Here is a 13,447-nt window from a genome sequence, read left to right on the forward strand (position 1 = left end):
CTACGCTACCGCCAGGCCCCTGAGCCGGGCACATGCAGGCCTAGATGTGAATGGCAGGGAAGTGGAAAGTCTGAGCTGAGCGTCTGGGTGGTGGCTCTCCAGCGGGACTGCGTGGTGTGTGGTCCCGGAGCTCTCCAATTACACAGCCCCCTCCCGGCTGACAAGTCCCCAGGGGGCAAATGCTTTGTAAAGCTTCCAGGGGATTCCTCGACCCCCACTCCAGGCTGAGAATCAAAGCCCTGAATTGCCCTTCCTGGAGAGAAGGCTCATCTCCCAGGATCTGGTCAGAGGAGGCCCTGGACTTAATCTGAAAATACCTTTATCTTCAAAAGGAAAATGTTTTCGTGATTATCAGTAAGCGATACGTTCATTAGAGAAGATTTTAAAATACCAAAGGGTATAAAGAAAAAGAAAACACACACACACACACACACACACACACACACACACACACACCCTTGCTAGCCGCTGTCACCATTACCTGGGCTCTTGTCGGCTGAGTCCGCCTTCCCCAGACCCAGGGGCCCCTGTGCATATTCAAGTGCGAGAAGCACCGCCCGCCCCCACCCCCAGATAATCCCACAGCTACACTTGAGTGTATTTCTTTGTTCTCTGTCTCTTTTATGGTTATTAAAGTCAGGATATATATTGGATAATCAATATTGCAACCGCCAACTTTGGAAGTGTTATCTTTACATTAATACCAATCAGATATTCTGTTTGGTGTTCTGCTTCTCTCCCTTAATATCTACCATCATTTTTTACTGTTTTTGAGGCCTTTTGCAAACCCAGTTACCGCCTTCATTCTCCCTGGAAGAATAAAATGACAGACGGCACACACAGGGTTAACTGCTTGCTGCTTGCTTTAAGGCCCATCTAAAGACCCCATGGCCATGGCCAGCCAAACCCAGATTTTGCAATGTTTGCTATGCGTTTGCTTCATGTTGAAAGATGGGCTGAATGGAGGATTCTTTTTGTTTGCACGTGTGTGTGTGTGTGTGTGTGTGTGTGTGTGTGTGTGTGTGTGTTTCTCCGTGCAGTCTCCGTGTGTGGCCTCCTTCGGGTGAAAGCGCAGTGTTCCCACTGTTGCTTATCCTGAAGGCTTTCCAAAACCTCCCTCCCTGCCGCCAGCCAGCCAGGGGGAAAACATCTCTTCAAGGAGAGAGCGGCAGTGAGCCGCGGAGGTTTTTGAGTCTGCTCCTGCTCAGGCAAGGTGAGGGAGCCCTCGGTTTAAAGGCCTCTGGTCCAGCCCCCGTTTCTTTTCAAACACAGAGTTTTGGAAGGTGCCCAAAGGACTGTCTCGAGTGTCCCAACGCTCTCCAGCAGTGCTGGGAAACGGAAGAGGGCTGGCTGCTGCTGCGGCTTGCAAGCAGGGAGGGCGGGCTGAGCCATGTCTGGGCTGTGAGGCCACGGAGGCGGGAGGCAGGGCCAGGTGGAGGTGGTGCTTTGCAGTGGACACTGAGCCAGAACTAGGGTGAGGTGAGCGTGGAAGTAATGTCTGCTGGTCCCCAGGGGCCATTGCCTCACCTGGGTATTTCCCCTTCGAGAATAATTCAGACGGAGGCCGAAAACCAGGACCACGGGCTTCAGTAGAGGAGAAGGACCTGCCGGGCTGTCTCGCAGGGGAGAGCAGCAGCACGTGCAGAGGGGAGCCCGCTTCTGAGGGGAGGAACAGGAAGGAATGGGGCTTAGTATACTCGGCACGCGCTGATTGGTGGCTTAATGTATGGTCCATGTAAGGTGCCTGGTTAGGTGCTCAGGTGTGTCCAGGCCGCAGGTGCAGGTTACATCACACTCCGCCCACCAGTTGGGGGAAGGGAGGATCTATCACTCTCACACACACACATACACACACATTCCAGGAGCTGTTTCTCCCCTACCTCTTGCTCCTCCCACACCTCCACCCCCGGTCCCCCCCTGGCCTGGTGTTCTTTCCTTCTTCTCTACAGGACCCAGATTTTACCAGGGCTGCTTGGGGGTTGCCCCATTTTCTCCACTGTGGTCCTGTGGCCCAGGGGCAGGCCAGTCAAAGCTGAGCTGCTACTCCTGAAAACAGCCCCGCACTCTTATCACTCCTCTCCTCCTGCTGAGCTGGGCCCTCTGCTTCCCATCTTGTTGTGGGCCGTGGGCACACTCTTCTCAGCAGACTTGATTGTCACCACGGTCATCTCGGTCCTTCTGAGTAGCCCCTGCTTGGATTTCCCAGCAGGCCTCTCGTTTGCAGCCCTGCATCTTCCCCCTCTCCCTCCCTGCCCCCCGCCCCTCCCCCCCCCCCCAGCCCCCACCCCGCTCTCCCATGAACCACAGTCCAGGGGAAAATACTCAGCACAAAAGCTCCCTGTTAACATCTGGTCAGTTTTCAACGAAAATTTTCATTGTCCGGTGAGTTTGTAACTGAATTACGACGGGGTCTGGGCTGCCTGTCACGACTTGAGCCCATTAAGCAGAGACAGGGTGGAGTCATATGTGAGCCTTTATTCCAATCCTGCCGGCAGCATGGAGAGCAGCAGGTCACCCACAAAAGTCTGCTCTGCCCGCCCCACAAGCCAGCTGCTTATATTGGGTACAAGGCAAAGATTATGAGTGAGAGTAAGAATTACAGGCATGGGAAAGTAGGCAAGGCATTATGGTTATAGGTTACAGGCATTGTGGTCACTGAGGGTGGGTGCCTCCAGGCACCTCTGGGACCAGATTACAGGCAATAGGGGCTGGGGTTGCAAAAGGTGGGTGCCTCTGGTACTAGACTATTTCAGCCATGAAGTTGTAAATCTCTCCATGACGGTAGGCAGTGCTCAGGAAATGAGGATGGGCTGCATTCCGATGTTAGCTCCCATGTCCCAGGGCATAGAACTCTCAGCCAGGTTAGAAAGTGCTTTCTCTAATCAGAATAGAACAATCATGGGTAACAGAGCATGGTTAATATTTCTTATAACTAGAGCTACTCCTCACTATTCTATTTCTGCCCCTATCATTCCCCACTGCTATTTCTATCATATCTATGAGATTAGTTTTAGGTGAAAAGTCTCATCCTGCTGGACTGCCTTTGCTTCTATCTTAAAAGCAGTCTGTGAGGATGGAATATGGGGAATGCAAGATCTAAAAAGAGGGTGACTTGAATACAGCAGCAAACAATCAGACTACAAAAATAAACAGGAGAAAATCAAACCCAATTCTCTAGAACTTCCTCCCTGACCTGGCTCAGCTCTTGGAAGTGGCATTCAGGGCTTTTACCTGCTACAAGCCAGCCAGACCACTTCTACATTAAGGGAGCCTACCGTTGCCAGCGTAACGGAAGTGGTTAAAGCAATACATTCAGCAGGCTCCACAGAGGAAGATCACCATTGTAGCCTGGTGCCCCAGCCAGGAGGCGGGCTCCTTTGGTTCGGACCCTGTGACGTTTCTGGGGCATGAAGATGGTTAGTCGTCCTAAGGAACAAGGCTCCCTGGTGCTGCTGGCAGGGATAGAGGAATAAACAGTTACCCACATATCAAAACCAACCAGCCAGCAGCTTGGTATGTCCATTACTACAAGGGAGGGTGAAATGATCAGAGGAGTTTATATTGTAGTTAGTCGATGCTTTAAAGACAATAACCACAGGAAGCTACTGCAGCAACCTTTAGAGAAAACATCCCTGCATCCTTTTTCCAGACAGTGGGTCCCAACACATAAAGGTTCCCATATGTGACTTTCTTCCCCAAAGTGAATAGAATGAGTATGATTCTCAATAGGTGTCCAATTCCTACTAGGCAGGATGTAAAAGTCAGTTCCACATAGGTTTCTCCTGAAAGGCAAAAGTCAGAGATATTAAGAACATTTTTTTTCTAAATACACCCAAATATGTTCATCTCTTCTGGAAGGAATTAGTTCTCTTTTAGCCAGACCAACAGTGGTCAAGAGCACTATTATAGTGAATGCTGCCTTCGAAAAACGACCTCAAGGTGTTTCTTGGGTCCAATCACCCATTTCTCCCCTCTGGGCCCTCTTCCCTCCGGTGTGATGGAGCCAGGGCTTCACCCTGCCAGCTTCTGAGCAGGTGGAGTGGTGAGATGCACTCTACGGGTCTCATCCATTTTTTCCTCTGGATGGCCCATCGTCCTTGCTCTGCTCCTGTCTGGCTAACTGCCTACCATATTCTCCTCAAGGATCTTGGCTCTGAATTCTTTCATGGAGAAGGGGGGCAGGGTCTCTTCTGTGGATGCTTCATGCTGAGGAGGGGTGAAGTAAGTTTTCCTCCACAGCCAAGAGATCCTTGCTCTCTGTCAGAGGGATGAGGCTTGGACACAGAAGGAGGTGGCAAAGGTGTCTAGAGGTGGTATCCCTGAGTACAGGCAGAGCTTGTAACCTGGTAGAGACAAACTGTGTTATAAATTTTAGTAGTGTTGGGGTAAAAGCTAGAGTTAAATTCAGGATCCAGTTCAATTCATAAGTGAAAAATAAAGCTTGGAGTCTAATATTCACAACTGTGTATTATAGAGTCTACTGAAACACAATTTACCCCCGCCCTAAAATTAGCCTCATTTTTATTAAGGAGCCAAATTAAGACCAATTTATTTACTGTATTAAGTCTAGTTTCAATTTGGCCTGATCATTGGCATGAGCACAATAAGAATAGCAATTGATCATATAGGCCTTATTTTTTTTTAAATCTGCTTTGCTGGGATCTCATGATTGAGCTTTAATTAGCCCCTCAGGGCAAAGAAGCTGAGCCACCTAGCTGCCGTCAGGTTTTCCTACAATACCTGTAGACTTGGGTGCATTGTTCACGTTCCTGAGGTTCCCAAAATGTCTGGAGGTTCCTTCCTTGCCCTCTCTCAGGAAAGCAGCATTTGTTTCTTATCTGGAAAGACTGCCATGAACCACATGACCAAGCAAGGTACCAGGCCATTTCTCCAATATGCTTACATTGCTTTTGAAGCCAGTTTTCATACCATAAAGCTTTCTGGTGACATTCAAAGTCAGGGCATGTCTCTCTCAGATATGACATTCCTGTCAAAGTCTTGTTTAATTAAACCACAATTGGAAACTGGTCTTATTGTTCTGGGGCTGACTAGCAACCCCTAAATGAAGGATGAAAATATATCCTATCTAATAAAGAGGAAGTATGCTAATTGACCCTCACACTGTCGCAAAGATGGCAGAGCCCACAGCCAATAAAGAGGGAATATGTTAATTGACTGTCCTGCCCTCAAATATGGCGGCACCCACAGCCAATAAGGAGGGAATATGCTAATTGACTGTCACACCCTCAAATATGGTGACGCCTACAGCCACAAGATGGCAGCGCCCAGTCTCCTCAGGCCCCTAGCTGCCTAGGGCCGGCCCAAGGTGCAGGCAAGCCTCAGATGGCGGCTGCCCAGCCTCCCAGGGCCGCCCAAGACTCAGGTAACCAGGGCCAGGCTGAGGCTTGCACTGCCGGCAGTGGCAGCAGCAGAGGTGTGATGGGGCATCGCCTTCCCCTGATTGCCGGGTTGCCTACCACCTCTGAGGGCGCCCGGACTGTGAGAGGGGCAGGCTGAGCTGAGGGACTCCCCCTCCAGAGCATGAATTTTCATGCACCAGGCCTCTAGTGTGTGTGTGTGTGTGTGTGTGTGTGTGTGTGTGTGTGTGTATAGTACCTGATTAACATAACATAATATGTTACCATTTCAATAATATATATAACTTTTGCTTCCTGTGCAAAAACAGGTAAGATGTTTTTCCTTTTAACAGATTATAAAAGGACTAAACAAATTCTGCATTAGCTTACTTTAGACTCATTTATCTAATTAAATTTATTATAAAGATTACCAATAATTTTCTTTTAAGATTTCTCTTCACAAACCTATAACTTTCACAAACCTTCTTATCCATTCAGAAATAACCAACTTGAGAACTCACTTTTTTCCCTTCAAAATGCATCTCCATGGTTCATGACTTTTATTACCAAAACTGTACAATCTCTTTCCAACTGGTTAGAATTCTTAACTCTTAAAACCTTAATTTTTCGGTGACCACTAAAAAGTAAGTGGTTTGCATTCTTTAGAGAGGCAAAAACATTCACACTTTTGAGAGACATATTTCTAATAAAGTATAAAACATTCACTAACAGTTTCAAGTGGATTTTCTAGCTTTTCTGTAATAAAAGGTCAAAAGTAGGCAAACTCAGATTAATTAATATTTCAGTATCCTGTTATTTAAATATAGATACTTAATAATTTTTACTATTTAAACTAGCAGAACTCCAAAGTTTTAAGTTACCATGGACTTGACTATGTTTTTTCTTTACAAAGTGGGAGTGGCCCCTGCCTAGGGCACTTCTGCAGCTCAGCCCTTCTAGGAGAAAAACTTGGGGGGTTCAGAATGTTTATTTCCCATATTTTTTCTTTCTGAGTAGACTGTAACAACATGAAATCTTGCATATAAGTAGAGATCTTATCCTATTTCAAAACAGAAACAAAAACAACCCCTAAGGTAAATAAATGAGTACTTCCAAAAGGAGGGACTGGGACATTAGCCTTAGAATCTTAACTCACAGTAATCCAGAGCAGCAAGGACCTTTGGTCAGAGTGGCACAAAGCCCAAACAGCAGAGACAGGGGATTCCCTGTGTTCATAAAATGGCGATGAGCAAACTAAGTCCCCAAAAGATAAGAGAGCAAGCGCAGAACATCTGTAACCAAAGTTACATTACAGACACACAAAACTCTCACCAGCAAAGTGTTTGGGGCAGCTGATGCCTTGAGAGGGAGAGCAGGGAGGGTCCCCAAGATTAAGAACTCTTGGCAGCTGCTGGGAAGTTCCTGCAACCCCTGCCATGGGTTCAGCCTGCCACAAGCATCTGGGGCCCCAGCAAAATAGGATATGCCCCCATCTTTAAACAAATTAAACCAAACAACAAAGAGACATGAAACAACAGAGACACTCTTATATACAAAATTACAGGCATGCGAAACCCACAGACAATAGCTTCACACCATGCTTTCCCAAACACTGATCTCCTCTCGTTCCCAGTTAAGAGGCCATTTAAGAGTGCCTGTATGTCAGCCCAGTTGGGGTTATGAGTGATGAATATGGAAAAAATCAAATCCATGATCTTAGCAAGATCATCCAGGTAGGAGGGAATGGAATTTTTCCAATTTAGCAAATCTGAGGTGGAGAATGGAGTATGGGCCCAATCAAATCCCGCTGGATCTCCATTCTCAGTGGCTCCCACCCATATATGGCAGAGAGGGGATTGCCCTGCTAGGGAGGTAGCTCTATCCCCTGCAAATTCAGTTCCCTCCTCGTCCTAACCTAAAGGGAGAAGGGTGAGCACCTCAGGTTCATTTTCAGCGCCCAGGCCCGGGATAAGGAGGGAGCTCCCAGCTTCTGGAGCACGTGCTGGATGTCTCCTAACTACGGACCACAAGGCAGCCTCTTCCTCTTTCCCCCTCTTCTCCTCCCCCTGCTCTCCACCTTCTTGTGTTACAGGTACCACATCTTTTCTCTGAGTCAGAATTATGCAAAGACATAAAGGCTCGAACATGCGGCACTCCCCCCATGTCCCCGACCTCTGACAAAACAATTCTAACTGCAATGCAGGATAATAGTTTAAGGAGCCATTTAATGGCCACCTTTCCCCGGAATCTAGAGCATACACAGGCCAAGCAGTATTGCAGTAAAACACACTTTTCCTTTCCTTTTTTCTTTGGCATTTAAGTGTAAGTAGCCCAATCCCCCATGATCCATCCCAATGGGATCAAGCCACCAGCACCCATCCTTGAACAATTTAAGCAACATTACAGGCAAAGTCACACCAGGCAAAATCACCCTAATGTACAATATTTACAAGTTTGCACAACAGACAGACAACCGTTTGTGGCTTTCCGTGCACAGCCAGACCTTACCGTGCACAGCCAGACCTTTCCGTGCACAGCCAGACCTTACCGTGCACAGCCAGACCTTACCGTGCACAGCCAGACCTTTCCATGCACAGCCAGACCTTACCGTGCACAGCCAGACCTACCCTGCACAGCCAGACCTTTCCGTGCACAGCCAGAGCTTACCCTGCACAGCCAGACCTTTCCGTGCACAGCCAGACCTTACCGTGCACAGCCAGACCTTTCCGTGCACAGCCAGACCTTACCGTGCACAGCCAGACCTTACCGTGCACAGCCAGACCTTACCCTGCACAGCCAGAGCTTACCCTGCACAGCCAGACCTTTCCGTGCACAGCCAGACCTTACCGTGCACAGCCAGAGCTTACCGTGCACAGCCAGACCTTTCCGTGCACAGCCAGACCTTTCCGTGCACAGCCAGACAGAACACCAGACAGGGATGTGTCTCTACCCTAAGCTGATTAGGCGCGGGTGCAGAGACGAGGCAAGGACCTTGAGAGGCTGCTTGCAACCAGGAGCTGACAGCGCTGCAAATAAAAAAGTCCAGGCCTCACCCCCAGGATCCCCCAGTCCAAGCAGCAAGGGGGATCCCCGTTACTCACACTAGAGTACTCCCCCACTTATATCCCACCAGAGTCGCCAGAGCATGTAACCGGACAACCAAGGGTCGGGGCTGCCTGCCACTACTTGAGCCAAGTAAGCAGATATAGGTTTGAATCATACAGGAGCGTTTATTCCAATAATGCCGGCAGTCTGGGGGAGCAGGGAGTCGTCCACAAAGATCTGCTCTGCCCCCCATAAGCCAGCTGCTTATATTGGGTAGGAAGGCAAAGATTAGGTGGGAGAGTAAGAATTACAGGCATGGGCAAGTAGGCAAGGCGCAATTGTTACAGGTTACAGGCAATAGGGGCTGGGGTTGCTTCAGCCACGAGGTTGTAAATCTTTCCATAACTGTAGGCAGTTCTCAGGGAAGGAGGATGGACCGCATTCCAATGTCAGCTCCCTTGTCCCAGGGCGTACAACTCTCAGCCAGATTAGAATGTGCTTTTTCTAATCAGAACAGAACAATCACGGTTAACAGAGCAGGATTAATATTTCTTATAATGGTAGCTGTCCCCAATATTCTACTTCTAACCCTAACAAGTGTGCTCTGGATCCAACCTGTTTGAATGGTGAGGAATAAAAGACAGGAGTTTCCTGTGCAATTGGCACCTGCAGAAACCACCATCCCGCGCTGCCCAGTGCAGGCCCCACTGGCGTCAATGCGCAGCCTGCCCGCGGGCTCCATTACCTTGGTCTCAGCCCCTCCTGTTCTCTGCGGAAATGGACAAGCGTCAGTTTCTCAGGGCTCAACATGGCTTTTCACGTGTGGATTAGGGCTAACTTGCAAAGGTACTAGAAACGTGGCCACCTAAGTGCAGCCATGGATGGCATTCTTCCCAGCCTCAGCTGAATTTAAACCATGACACCCTTGTGTTTTCTACAGCTTCCCTTGCTAATGGGGTTATAGATGCCTTTAAAAGACATTTCAAAATCATATTTCAACACCCAGCATTACATGTTTTTCCCTCTGTAAAGCCTCATCTATCACACGTCTCTATATCTTGCTTCAGGGAAGTGGGGGGGGGGGAGGGGACAGAGGAGATATAACATGCTAACTAGGAAGTTGTGAGACATGAAGGAAACAAACCCCTGTGCATTTGCTTCATGTCCAAAGATGGGCTGAATGGAGGATTCTTTTCACGTGTGTGTGTGTGTGTGTGTGTGTGTGTGTGTGTGTTTTTCTCTGTGCAGTCTCTGTGTGTGGCCTCCTCCAGGTAAAAGTGCAGTGTTTCCACTGTTGCTTATCCCACTATTCAGATTCCTCTTGAGCCACTTGACAGCACAGTCACAATCTCCCTGGGTCTCAGTTTCCTCATCTGGAGAATGGGAATAATAATTTTATTGGCCCGATTTCCCTATAAGATGCCTTTATGAGTGAAATGGGTGAATGTTTATAAGAGCACTTATCTACACTAATAAAAGAGTAAGATTCAAATTGACCGTACCTTTGTGACACCCACCAGCCAATCAGGAGTGAGTATGCAAATTAGCCCAACAAAGATGGTGGGTTAATTTGCATACTCAGGCGCTGAGCCGCCAGGGGCGGGGTAGGTCACTTGCTCCGCACTGCCCCAGCTGCTCCAGGCCTCTAGGCAGCATGGGAAGGCGGAAAGGCGGCTCTGTCCGGAGCGAAGGCAGTACCGGCAGCCAGGGGAAGGAAGGCCCATTCTTGCATGAATCTTTGTGCATCAGGCCTCTAGTTCATCATAAAGTGCTACACAAATGTGAGTTCCTGAGTTTTACAAAATAATTTGAAAGAAGTATTAAGTGTTTCTGAAGTCTAGATATGCAAAACCCTGGATATCTTGGTCATTTGTTCTCAGATGGCAGAAGTTGGTCCCTTTGCTGTCTGTTCCATGTGTCCCAGTCGCTTCCTCAAGGGCTCATGATTTGGAAGGACTTCCCAGTGCAGCAATCATCAACAGTAAGAGCTTCAGCAACTCCTTGTTCACTTACCTATCTGTCTCTTTGTCATAAACCATCACAAGTGGTTAAAGGTACCTCTGGCTTTGGAACCAGACAGACATAGCTTTGTGTCTGGCTCTGCCACTTGACTTGTCTGCGACCAGCTACTTAGCTTCTCTGAGCCCAGTTTCCTTCTTTGTAAAATGGGTATAATATTAATAATAATAATAATACATAGCTTATACAGTTTTTGTGAGGTTAAAATGAATGCAAATTGCTTACTAATATAATATACAGCACGTTGATGAAAATGATAATTATGTTAAAGAATTTGAGGGAGAAAATGTCAATGAACTAGTTCCTTTGCATATAGTGGTAAGACTTCCTATTGGGCATGCCTTCGTTTGACAAGCATTTACTGAATACCTTCTATAAATCCAAACATACTTTTTGGTTCCATTTAATGAGGAACTGCCACCTTGATCAAGTACTACCCACTAGTTCTCCAGTTCTGAGAACTCCAGCTGCAATGTACAAAGGGAAAAGGAACATAGTTAGGACTTGGTTGAGAGTATGGAGGGGGCTTCGGGGGCAGGGGTAGGGCTGTGGGAACAGCTTTGGCATTTGGAATAGGTTGCAAACATGGCAAAAAATGACCTGGAGTAGTTCCACAGTCAGACAGGCTGCAACAGCAAAGAGACTCAGAAATATAATGGCTAAGACACAATAGGAGCTTATTTCTCTTTCACTCAAGGATTGGGTAGACAATCCAGGGCTACACTAGTGGCCTGATGGTGCCAGGGAGCCAGCCTGTCTGTCTTTCCCCTAGGCCCTAAGGTATTCATCTGGTCTATTTGGCTCCCTGACACATTTGATGGCTTTGCATTCTGGCCAGCAGAAAGGAGAAAAGGGTGATGGGAAGGCATAACCACTCCCTTTAAGGTCATGACCTGGAAATCACACATATTCCTACCATAACTTAGTCATGTGACCACAGCTAGCAAAGAAGGCTGGGAAATGTAGTCTTTATGCTAAGTTGCCATGTAACCAGCTAAAACTTGGGAATTCTATTACTATAAGAATAGAGAGAGGATCCTTGGGGTACAGTTCGCAGCAGGCTAAGGGGTAGGCTAGGAGAGGCAGCAATATAGTAGACCATAACAGCAGATGAACACAGTTAGGTCAAATTATGGAAGAACAGGTAAGGGACAGGCAGGAACAAGGACTGATGGCCTGGGAACGGAGCCTGTGGACTGGGTGGCTGTGAAGAAAGCAGTGTGGTAGGAGGTGTGGGTTTGTGCAGGTGGCTGTGGAATGGTGGGCACACTGACCACGTGGAATCATAGAAGAATGTAAGATACTATGATTTGGGGATTGCACGTCACCACAATGCCTTTTCTAAGACAGCCTGACTCTGTGGGGGATTTTCCTCCACTACTTGAATTATTTGCTCATTAATTATGGGGTAACTTCACTGGTTTTCTATTCATGTTTCTATTTTCTCATATGAGCTCTTTCCACTAATCACTACTGCCTATGTTCTGGATGTGACAATACCAACAAGGACAGAGGTGGGATTGGATAAGGATTTACTGAAGTGGTGTAAATGCTATTTCACCATGGATGAGAAGGATGGATGCAATCACCTTTCATGATCTCTAAACTTATAATCCTGAGATCGCCAACTGAGCTGCTGAAAGCTGCAATCTAAGAAGTGAGACAGATTTGAATTTGCATGAAACAATATAGGAAAGGCATGTTAGTATACTTAGTTTATTTATTTTAATTTTGCTTTATTTTTATTTGTTTAATTTATTGGGTGACACTGGTTAATAAGATTATATGGGTCCCAGGTATATAATTCTTTAATACATAACCTGTATATTGTACTGTGTGCTCACCATCCCAAGTCAAGTCTCCTTCCATTACCATTTATCCCCCTTTACCCTCTCTTACCTCCCCCACCTCCCCCTTCCCCTCTGGTAATCACCATACTGTTGTCTGTGCCTATGAGGTTTGTTTGTGTATGAGTGTGTGTGTGTGTGTGTGTGTGTGTGTGTGTGTGTGTTGCTTAATCCCTTCACCTTTTTCACCTAGTCCCACAACCCCTCTCCCCTCTGACATTGTATAGTTCCCATCTTCATCCACATTTTTGACAACATAATAAGCACCAAGCTAAGAGTGATCCTTATAAGCATGTGTTTCTTATGTGTATTATGGTTTGGTTTTTTGTGCCAGGATTACATATGACATAACTGCCATTCTTCCCAGCTAAATGCCTCTGAACATGTGTCCGTGCATCCTCATCTGTTTCTTTGTAGAGAAAACATGCACAGACCAGCAGTGTGTTTGGAGGAGTATCTCATGATTCAACACCCTTCCTCTGTGAGCCACCAAATGGGCAGCAGTGATGGCATTCTGTGCTCTCAGCTGGAACCTAACTCTACAGAGATGTGGTTCTTTAGCTCAGACATGGATGGTGCCTACCAGAGTTGCTGTTGCCTCCAAGACTCTGGGACAAAGAGAAACATGTGAAATGTGCCTGCACAAACTCCAGTTTTATCTACCAAGAAGCCATACAGCTTATGTGGGCCTGTCACGTTGATCCTCAAGCACTAACTTATCAAGAACTCTCCAGGAGTAATGGATATGAAGTAAGTTAAGTTACCTTGGTTCTGGTTCAGCCTTGTCACTCAGAAAACTTTGGCAGGTCATTATATTTCCATGTGCCAGACATCCGTGTGTTGCTAAGGATACAGGGCCTGGTTGGGATAGACATTGAAATACATAATTACAATAGACAGTGTGAGTTCTGGATTGGTGGCTCTAGAGCACCTTTGGTGCCCTAATTTGGTTGGGACTTAGTACCCTAGAGCAAAACCTTTTACATTCTGGCATTTCAGGGTCCGAAAGAATAAAGGCAGGCTCTACCCATCCACCCCCTAATCTAAAGTGAAGCTGTCAGTCAAAGCATGGGAATGCCACCAACCTTGACAATATAAACATAAAAACAGTAGGGATTGAGATGACAGAGAGGCAGGGGAGAAGTGGAAAGGCTTGGAGGTAGGTGGGATAATGACCTC

This window comes from Eptesicus fuscus, chromosome 15 (assembly GCF_027574615.1).
Source record: "Eptesicus fuscus isolate TK198812 chromosome 15, DD_ASM_mEF_20220401, whole genome shotgun sequence".
NCBI lineage: Eukaryota > Metazoa > Chordata > Mammalia > Chiroptera > Vespertilionidae > Eptesicus > Eptesicus fuscus.